Here is a 9,369-nt window from a genome sequence, read left to right as displayed (position 1 = left end):
AATGATGGGTTTTTAACCCAAAAAATGTCTTGGAAAATTTTAACATTAGATGCAATGTGAGTAGACCTCATCCGATCAATAGAAGACCTAAATAAAACATAAAAGCTGAGTAAGAGGTAGCTCTGCCTGCATGACAGAGCAGGGACAGTGGCCTTTCCTGATCTTCGGACTTGAAATATTGGCTTTTCTTGTGTCTGTAACCTGCTGGCTTCTGGACTGGAACTTATACCATTGACTTTCCTGGGTTTCAAGCCTTTGGACTTACGCTAGAACTACACATGGACTCCCCCGAATCTCCAGCTTGCTAACTGCAAATCTTGGGACTTCTGCTTCTATAATTGCATGAGCCAACCCCTTACAATAAATCTGTTTATTTGTATTGATATGTGTAGACTTACATATTTATATGCATATTTAATAAATTTATATTTTATTTATGTTTTTGTACATTTATAAATTTATTGCCTGTACATATATATTCTATGTTTTTCTAGAGAACACTGACTAATACATATACATAACTCTTTTTTTTTGTGCTATTATTGTTCTAGTACCTGTAAGATCAGACTACTGCTGGTGACTGTTGTGCTGTCTTTATTCGGTTATGACACTCGGCTATTCCCAAAATGCCTGACTTCTGTAAGATTCCTGGGAAAGAGAACTGGCAGAATTTAGAGATTGTAGAATGACATGGCCTAACGAGAAGAGTAGAATGTCTTTGTATGTTTAATACAAATATGTTTAATTTTTAAGTTGTCTTATGAATACATAAAGTGGTAACCATGGCATACAATATAGACATTCTTCAGCTTAAAAGCAGGTGATTATTCAATAGTCCTGGTACCAATTATTTGTGTGGTATATTCTAGAGACCTGATGAACTGTGAGTGCTGTTTCATTCATTCTTCATCTAGTGTTATGTTTCTTCCTCTCTTTTTAACCTCATTGGGAATCTGATCTTTTGAACTTAGTTGCTGCATCTGGTTTCCTCAGACCAATTTGGAGAAATTTAAGTTGAAAACTCAATTTTCATGAAGTCTGCCAATCCCTGACTAATGGAGTATATTTGATCTCTGAGTGAAGCTTACAAAATCTATCTAAAGCTCTATGTTACAGTGGCACAGAAGCAATCTGACACTTGTAAGGAAAGATAGCCTTATGTTTCTATTTTAAAAGCCATATTGTGTTTGTCCTGATATTATGCTAATTTACATGCATCATCGTAAGTGGCTTTGAGTACTAACCTTTTTTATCATAACTGTGAAAATAACGAAGTATTAGAGATTTGCACTCTGGTGTGAGGGTCTGTATTTCTCTTTTGCTTCCTCCTATAATTACTCAGATTCCTTCAAATCATTCTATGCTAATTTAGGAGACCCTGCCAATGATAGGGAGTGTCTCTGTCTTAGGAAAACTGCAAGAGGGCTGGGTGAAGTGGCTCACGCCTGTAATCCCAGCACTTTGGGAGGCTGAGGCAGGCAGATCATGAGATCAGGAGTTCAAGACCAGCTTGACCAACATGGTGAAACCCTGTCTCTACTAAGAATACAGAAAAAAAAAAAAAAAGCCAGGTGTGGTGGTGCATGCCTGTAATCCTGCTACTCAGGAGACTGAGGCAGGAGAATCACTTGCACCTGGGAGGCGGAGGTTGAAGTGAGCCAAGATCATGCCACTGCACTCCAGCCTTCGTGACAGAGTTAGACTCCCTCTCAAAAAAAGAAAAGGAAAGAAAAACTGCAAGAAAGTCAGAAAGAGAGTGTTCCAAATTTGCACTGCAAGCCAGTGATGGGGATAGAGTTAATTTCTAAGCCATCTTATTGCACTCTAAAAAGCGCTCTACATTTGCACCTCATGGCCTCTTTCTCACCTATTTTCCTCTAGTAAAACATTTTATAATCAGCACAGAAATATGATCAGTGTTATAGTTAAATGGCTAAAATTTATGCACATTTGCTTGGCATTATTCTAAGCACTTTATATATAATTTTTGATCTAATTATTTAAACAACCTGCCTTTACAGGAGAGGAAATAGTCACAGAGTTCAATAAATTGCCTAGAGTTAAATTGTAGCAAGTGGTAGAGCCAGAATTTGTGTCCAACCATTCCAGGTCCAGAACCTTCTGCTTTAACATATAATTTGTCTCCACTCTGCTATGTCAACACCACAAATCAGAGATTTGGATCATTTGGCTTTAGGAAATCCTTTGCAATTCTGAGTTACTAACTTATTACAGAAAAGATCGGACTTGATGGCTTGTTTTCAAAAAGCAGAGAAAATTGAATTTCTAGGCATTATAGGTTTTTCTCTTAAAATGTCTTAAGGGTCCATATAATGGCATTTCCTGCATGATGCCAATTCAAGTCAATGCACTTGTTAAGTATCTGTTATATAATGAGAAAAATAGACACAGATGAATTAGTATTTCGCAAGTGTGATATTCAAATGACTTTACTAACAGAATTCTTTAATAAGTTAATTCTTCCTTAAAGATCAGATAAATGCCAGCTACTCAAGTCCCTTATATCACCCTCCAGTTATTTTTGATACTTCCTCCCTGGACCGTCTACTCTTAATATCTTCTTTTCCCCATCATCAAAACTTGCTTCTCACAAGGGTTTGCCAACCTAGTTAGTCTGTTAAGTGACTTTGGTCCCTATCACTCATATCCTGCATCCAAACTAATTTATATTTTAACAAAACTTGTGGAAACAAACTCTTATTCTAAATGAATAACTCTATTCAGGTTGGTGGAGCTGCTATTTGGGAGCATCTAAGTCTCAATTTAAAGTTCTAAATCAGGTCAGTTTAAATATGGGACTCCCTTAACAGACATAGACCTAGCAGCCCAATTATTTTTCCTTGGGGAAAAGGGTGTGTCCTCCAGGTAGGAGGTGCTGTGTCCTATTCAGACACTAACAGAATTTGAGTATAAAGCAACCAAGTCATTCAGGACAGTTACTTTGTATTTTTAGCAATGCCTCCGTGGTTTATCCTGTCACTATGTTCACGGCGCCTGTATTACTCTATTCTCACACTGCTATAAAGAAATATCTGAGACTGCGAGAGGTTTAATTCACTCACAGCTCTGCATGGCTCAGGAGGACTCAGGAAACTCACAATCATGGCAGAAGGCAAAGGGAAACAAGCTTGGACCTTCTTACATGGCAGCCGGAGAGAGAAGGAGTGCGTGCAGGGGGAAATGTCAAACACTTATAAAACCATTGGATTACAATTTATGATGGTATTTGGGTGGAAACACAAAGCTAAACCATATCTATGTTGGTGTCTGCACATATTTCCTCTGTGATTTGGGCCTCTCAGCCTCTCCAAGTCACAAAATGGGTCTCCTTTAACTGAATCTCTGACTATGTCAGTCCATGAGTCTGGGCATAGCAAGGAAGGTGAGACTCAGAGTGAAGGGAGTATTCCTCTTTAACCATGGGGTTCTATTGATATGTCTCTCAGAATTTTCATAGAGAATCAGGCTGAATTAGAAATGCTGTACAGTGGGAAGTGGTATGATGGAAAAGTGCCCCCTGAGGGTTCAGGTCCTGCTCTTGGATTCTCATTCTAACAAAAATGTGTCTTCTATCTTTGGGGAACCCAAGTTGCTTTTCTCTGTCAAATAAAGGATCTCAAAAGTTTCCTTCTAGTTCTAAGACGTGATGCTTCCCAGTGTTCCATTGGTCCTTTCTTTGCAGGGAGGCCTGTGCCAGACTGCTGGGACTCACTCCTGCACCACTTGCTGCTGGTGTGACCTGGGGCAAGTTTCTTCATGTCCCTAAGCCATAGATGCTTTATTGGAAAAATGGCATAGCAATAGTACCTATTCCATAGAGTGATGGAGGATTAAGTGAGTTAACCTATGTGCCTGGCATCTGGCAGGATGTAAGAGGATGTAAGAGCTTTTATTAACATCATTGTTATAATCATCACAGGGTGCCAATTCTAGTTAGTTGGTAGTGCATGAATTTCGAGGAACTGTTAGAGATCTTCAGAAAAGAGGATTAGAAAGAGGATTTCTGAGATGAACATCTATGTGTGCCAACAGAGTTTTCCCCCATGGTACCAGATTTTGATTTCTGACGTCCATTGCAAATAGTCAGAGGCATTAGGGTATAATTACATCTAATAATTAAAAGTAAAATTTACTTCATGCTAAAGGCCCCAGCTGGAAAGATAAGCACTAAGCAGAATCCCAATAGAAGAGCAGGATAGAAGAATACTAAAATCAATAGAAATTTTAAAAATTTCATTTGTATACAATGCTTTGCCAGTCCCCTGCCAGGCAGGTAGGAGATTTTATAATCCTCTGTTCCTTTATATGTTTCACTCTGTTAGTTACAGCATCTGGACTGAGTTATAATTGCAACTTTTCAGGCTATTTTCTTCTAGGACCCATATGGGAGTGGTTCTTCTCTTGCCTTCTACATGGATCCTTATGTCCTCTCCGCTCTTCGTTGTTTTCATCTGGCCTCTTAACTGATTAATACGCTAATATCCAGTGAAGTTATTGAAGGCCCATTACCTAATCATCATTCTTCTACATGAACAGAGTTGGGCTTGTAAACGTTACGTGGGAGTGTCTTTCAGTTAATCAGATTTGTACAATTGGAATGGTGAATATTGACACAGTCACCTTGAAGAAATGGGGCATCCTGAATTGACATCAACTATGAAGAAATTTGCCATTAAAAATCTGTATAAGTTCTTCTATATGAAAAGCTTTATAAACTAGAAAATCCTATGGAAATAAGGTATTATTGTAGTTGGTTCTACTACTTAACTAATCCTAGTGATTTTTAAATCAATTGGGCATCCTAAAACAATGATTATTTTTTAATTGCTGGAGGAAGGGAAGACATCACTACATCATTGCAGGTAGGATTTTATAGAATTACAAACTAATCTGCTCACTCAGACATTCTGTCTGGCCAAATTGGTCATGTGCTAATTCTCTTAGTTGTATTATGTCTGGAGCAGAGCGTTGTACCTAACTGTGAAAACCAGAGGGATTTATCTTACATCCTTGCTACTGTTTCCCTCTTAATATTACCAGGGACCAAACCCTACTGAATAAGCAAATTTGGAAAATCTTCTACATGTGATTAATACATATATGCATAAAACTCTACACATAAATCTATATAGGAAAAAAGCTCAGTTGATGTATTTTTAAAAGAAATCAAATTAGAACTTTCAAGATACAAGTATATTTTAGTCAAGATAATAATTTTTTACAAAAGGATATGTTTTAATTTTTGGATTGCATCAATCAAAAATATTCAATACAAAATTTTATTTTATTAAATTAAAAATTCTAAGTAGTCATTAAAACCGATAACCTAGATGGGACGCGGTGGCTCACGTCTGTAATCCCAGCACTTTGGGAGACCGAGGCGGGCAGATCACAAGGTCAGGAGTTCGAGACCAGCCTGGCCAACATAGTGAAACCCCATCTCTACTAAAAATACAAAAAATTAGCCAGGCATGGTGGCTAGAGCCTGTAGTCTTAGCTACTCAGGAGGCTGAGGCAGGAGAATCACCTGAACCCAGGAGGCAGAGGTTGCAGTGAACCAAGATCACTCCACTGCACTCCAGCCTGGGCAACAGAGCGAGACTCTGTCTCAAACAAAGCAAAACAAAACAAAACTGATAACCTAGTTGCAGTAGATTTGATGAAATAAAATGATAAACTAGCTTTTCTGATTTAATGGGCAGCAAACATTTGTTAATAACTCTCTGGATTTTACAGGATCAGGCCAAGGAGCAGATGGGCTATAGATTTCTAATACAGAATGTCGCCGCAAGGGTACTGCTCCTTTTCCAGATGCCTTTTCTGGGGGCAGTTGGACTGTAAGAGCTGTACTTTGCGGGAGCCTGGTTACTGTTTCTGTGAATAAGATAAAATGGTGTTTATCCTCTGTCAATCAATACTGTCTTGTTTGAACTTATTGAGTCATTTTAGAGACACATAAGGTAATGAAAACCATTGTGTAATAGTACCCACAGTACTACTCAGCTTTCTAAGGGATGACAATATTTTAAGAGACAGTTACTGAAACAAATTTTTAACATTAACTGCCTTCATGATGAAACACGTGTGTCCTGTGTCAGGTACAATATTCTATAAAATAAAGATATATTCTGTGTGCTTTAATACTAAAAACAATAATTACAGACTTTCTCTGAATAAATGGAATAGTACTGCTATTTGCGATTGATTGAAATTTTGTTTATGTATAGTTTTTGATTTCAACTTTATTAATATTGTTTTGACAAATAAGACCTAATAGGTACACTTGGGCAATTTTAGAAAAGTTTTCTGGAGGTCGTTACAAACAGGAAAGTGAAAAGGGAAGGGAGTGTTGCTGAATTCTTAAATGCCAGGGACTGTTCTTCAATTCTTTGCTTTATCATCTAATTTAACCTTCACAAAATACTGTGGGGCAGATTGTACCCTTATTTCACATTTGAGGAATCTGAGATTCAGAAGAGTCAAACAACATGCCCAAGGTCACAAACCTAGAAAGTTTTGCAATAGGCGTTCTGACTTAGCTGTGTCCAGGCAAAAAGCCTAGTGTTCTTTCTGTAATTAATTTAAAGTTTCTCAGCTAGGCATAGTTCTATTTGGTAGAAGAAGACTAGACTCTAAAGTCCTTTAGATTTTTCAATTGTGACAATTTCAATCGATTCTGATTATTATGAATGCTAGACATGGGCTAAAAATGTGATTTGGTCTTTCCTTTTCTGTCTTCTGAGAAATACCAGTTTTGAAAGATGTTGATAGACATTCCTGAAAGAAGATGATCTGTTGTAAATGATACCCAGGAAGCAAAATATTGCCTACTTTCTTAAGTAGTCGTGATAAATGACAATATTTGCTTGTTTCATGAGTCCCCAGTCCTTGAGGGTATGATATAATGGGTACATGCTTGGGCTCTGAATCAGACCACTAGACTAGGGAGCCTGGTTCTGCCAATTGCTGAGTAGCCGAGCCTAGATAACTTGTCTGTGCCTCTGTTTTCCCATGTATAACCTGTTATAATAGTATCTACCCCATAGAGTTGTTCTAAGAATCACATGAGGTAATTCATGGAAAGAACTTAAAAGTAGACCTGACAATATAGTGTTTCATAGATGTCTGTTATCATTATTACTGAAAACACACATGTTTTACTAAAAACACTCATGGGGTAACAAGATCTGCTATAACTTTTCTAAAACCATTTCCTCGACTTACTTGACAATGGAGTCACTTTTCTTCTGAGCCACATTTATTAACATCCACTAAATATAATGTTGATATTTGAAATGACACAAAACCACCTTGGTATTAGTGCAGTAGAAAATAAGAACTAAGTATTTACAGTGTTTTAATATCCATTATGTCATTTTATAGTGTTTGCGCACAACATTTCTTTTCCTTGCCACCTGTCTTCCTTTTTCCCTTAAAATGGATGAATAGTAAAATGAAACAGTAAAATGTTAAGAGTTATATAAAATGGGCAGAGTAAATGTTATTCCAGAAAATGTGAACCTTGTAAGTCATTTGTCTCTTTCTCTGTATTGAGCAGGGCAAAGCCTTACTGCTTTGACAAGTAAGTGATATCACTGTCATTTCTAGACCTATGTTCCATTGCATGCTCCGTAACACACGTTATAAAGGAAATTTCAGAGCAGACCAACACATTTTTTTTCTTGATCCTAAATTATAACTAGAGCTGAATTTACCAAAATGTACTCTACAAAACACTAATCCTGCACAATGCACAAATAATGCTGCATTCTTCATCTTGTTGGAAATATACAATACACATCTGAAAAGTCCTATAGTAAATAACCTTGTTTAGTTGGAATCCATTCTTCTTGGAAATTCATTGGTAATATGACAAAAAGTCAGAGTTTAGGAGGTTTCTGGCAGAAGTGGGATATTTCTGGTAAATACCCAGATTGATTACTTTCTTGAGATAAAATACCATTATATTCTGGTTGTGAATAATCTTTTTGGAGTAAACAAAAATATGTGAAAATATATCCACCTCAGCACAGTCACCTAAACTGTGGAAACAGTCCAATAATTAGCCATTCCAAGATTGAGATTTAGCACACTAAAAGCCAGTCATTTTCCATAATATTTTTTTGCCAGAATCAAAAGTGAAGAGTTTACACATTCCTTCGGTTAGCAAGATAATGGCAGGAGAAATAGCAAGAATTTACCAAGACATTTTTTATGGTGGTAGTAGATAATTAAACATATGAAGTCTGAAGTGTGATAGGAATTATGACCAACACACAAAACTCAAAATCTGCCAGGGATGTTAATACTATTTCTTTTGTTAATTGGATTTTTGTTTCTCAGATTCCTAGGATCAGGACAGGCATTCAACCACAACTGTCCCTGGTGTCTGGTTAAGGCTAAATAAACTTCTCAGAACATTGGTTCCATTCTTGAACCCTCAGAAATTTATTAAATCCTGGTAGCTGTCTCATTGTGAGATTATATGATAATTCCAATATATTCTTTTGTTTTCCAATTGTTTCATTAGTCTAAAAACAAGCTAGATAATTCCTCGAATTAGGCTAGACAGCAGAAGAGAGTAAAAGCTGTTTTCACTGCATTCCCGCTGATACAACAATGCACAGTTTCACAGAGTTGAAATAGAAAAAAGGAAAACACATGGATCATACCTGAGTAATTTCAGAGATCCCCACCCGGAAAAGGTTTCCTTGATTATGGCGAATTCAACGTGTCACTCGGGTTATGCTCTAATCATCATATCAAACTCCAAAGGTTCAGTGGCTTTAGGTTTGGTTTACAATTCCTGGGAGTTAAACTTTAACTCACCCTGTCTCTTGCATCCATGCAGCCCTTTGACCAGATAACTGGGTCACTACAGCCCAGAAATAATTTATGAAAACAATCTTTGTTATTTGTTTACAAAATTAAAATAAATGTTGTAAAAATATTGGGGTAAATATTATTTTGAAGCTATTTGGTTGACTTATAGGATATATTTAAAAAGTAAAATTCAATGCAATTGGATATATAAGCTTTTCTTTATGTCAGTTCCTTTGTTTTTTGCTATGCCAAAATGATATTATGCCTAAGGTAATTTATGAGACTATTTCTTTGCTTTACACTTTTTATATCACTGTATTACAGTGAGTAAAGTGTAGAGTTTTAGGTCAAGTACATAGATAAATGCTGGCCTACAAACAGAAAATACACAAAGCACTTATATAACAAAGTAGATAGATTTGGGCCAGATCACGTTGGGGAAATCATACTTCTTTGTATACAAGCTGCTAATTTAGATTGTAAGAGGGGTTTACTTGTGAGAAACAAAATAATCAGCCATATATT

General features: G+C 36.7%; 1 protein-coding gene across 2 annotated transcripts in view; it reads right to left on the bottom strand.

Moving 5' to 3' along the window:
• Window positions 1-8,785, bottom strand: part of A1CF (APOBEC1 complementation factor) — a 76,019-nt gene extending 67,234 nt beyond the window's left edge. For both annotated transcript variants that reach the window (XM_017536385.2, XM_017536387.2), the window contains exon 1: window positions 8,694-8,785. The gene's annotated coding sequence lies outside the window, so the exon portion shown is untranslated. The remainder of the gene's footprint in view (window positions 1-8,693) is intronic.
• Window positions 8,786-9,369: the final 584 nt, after the last annotated feature.

Source organism: Cebus imitator, unplaced genomic scaffold (genome assembly GCF_001604975.1).
Source record: "Cebus imitator isolate Cc_AM_T3 unplaced genomic scaffold, Cebus_imitator-1.0 Scaffold97, whole genome shotgun sequence".
In the NCBI taxonomy this organism is placed as follows: Eukaryota; Metazoa; Chordata; class Mammalia; order Primates; family Cebidae; genus Cebus; species Cebus imitator.
The sequence above is the reverse complement of the archived record's forward strand: the minus strand, read 5'-3'. Positions and strand labels throughout refer to the sequence as shown.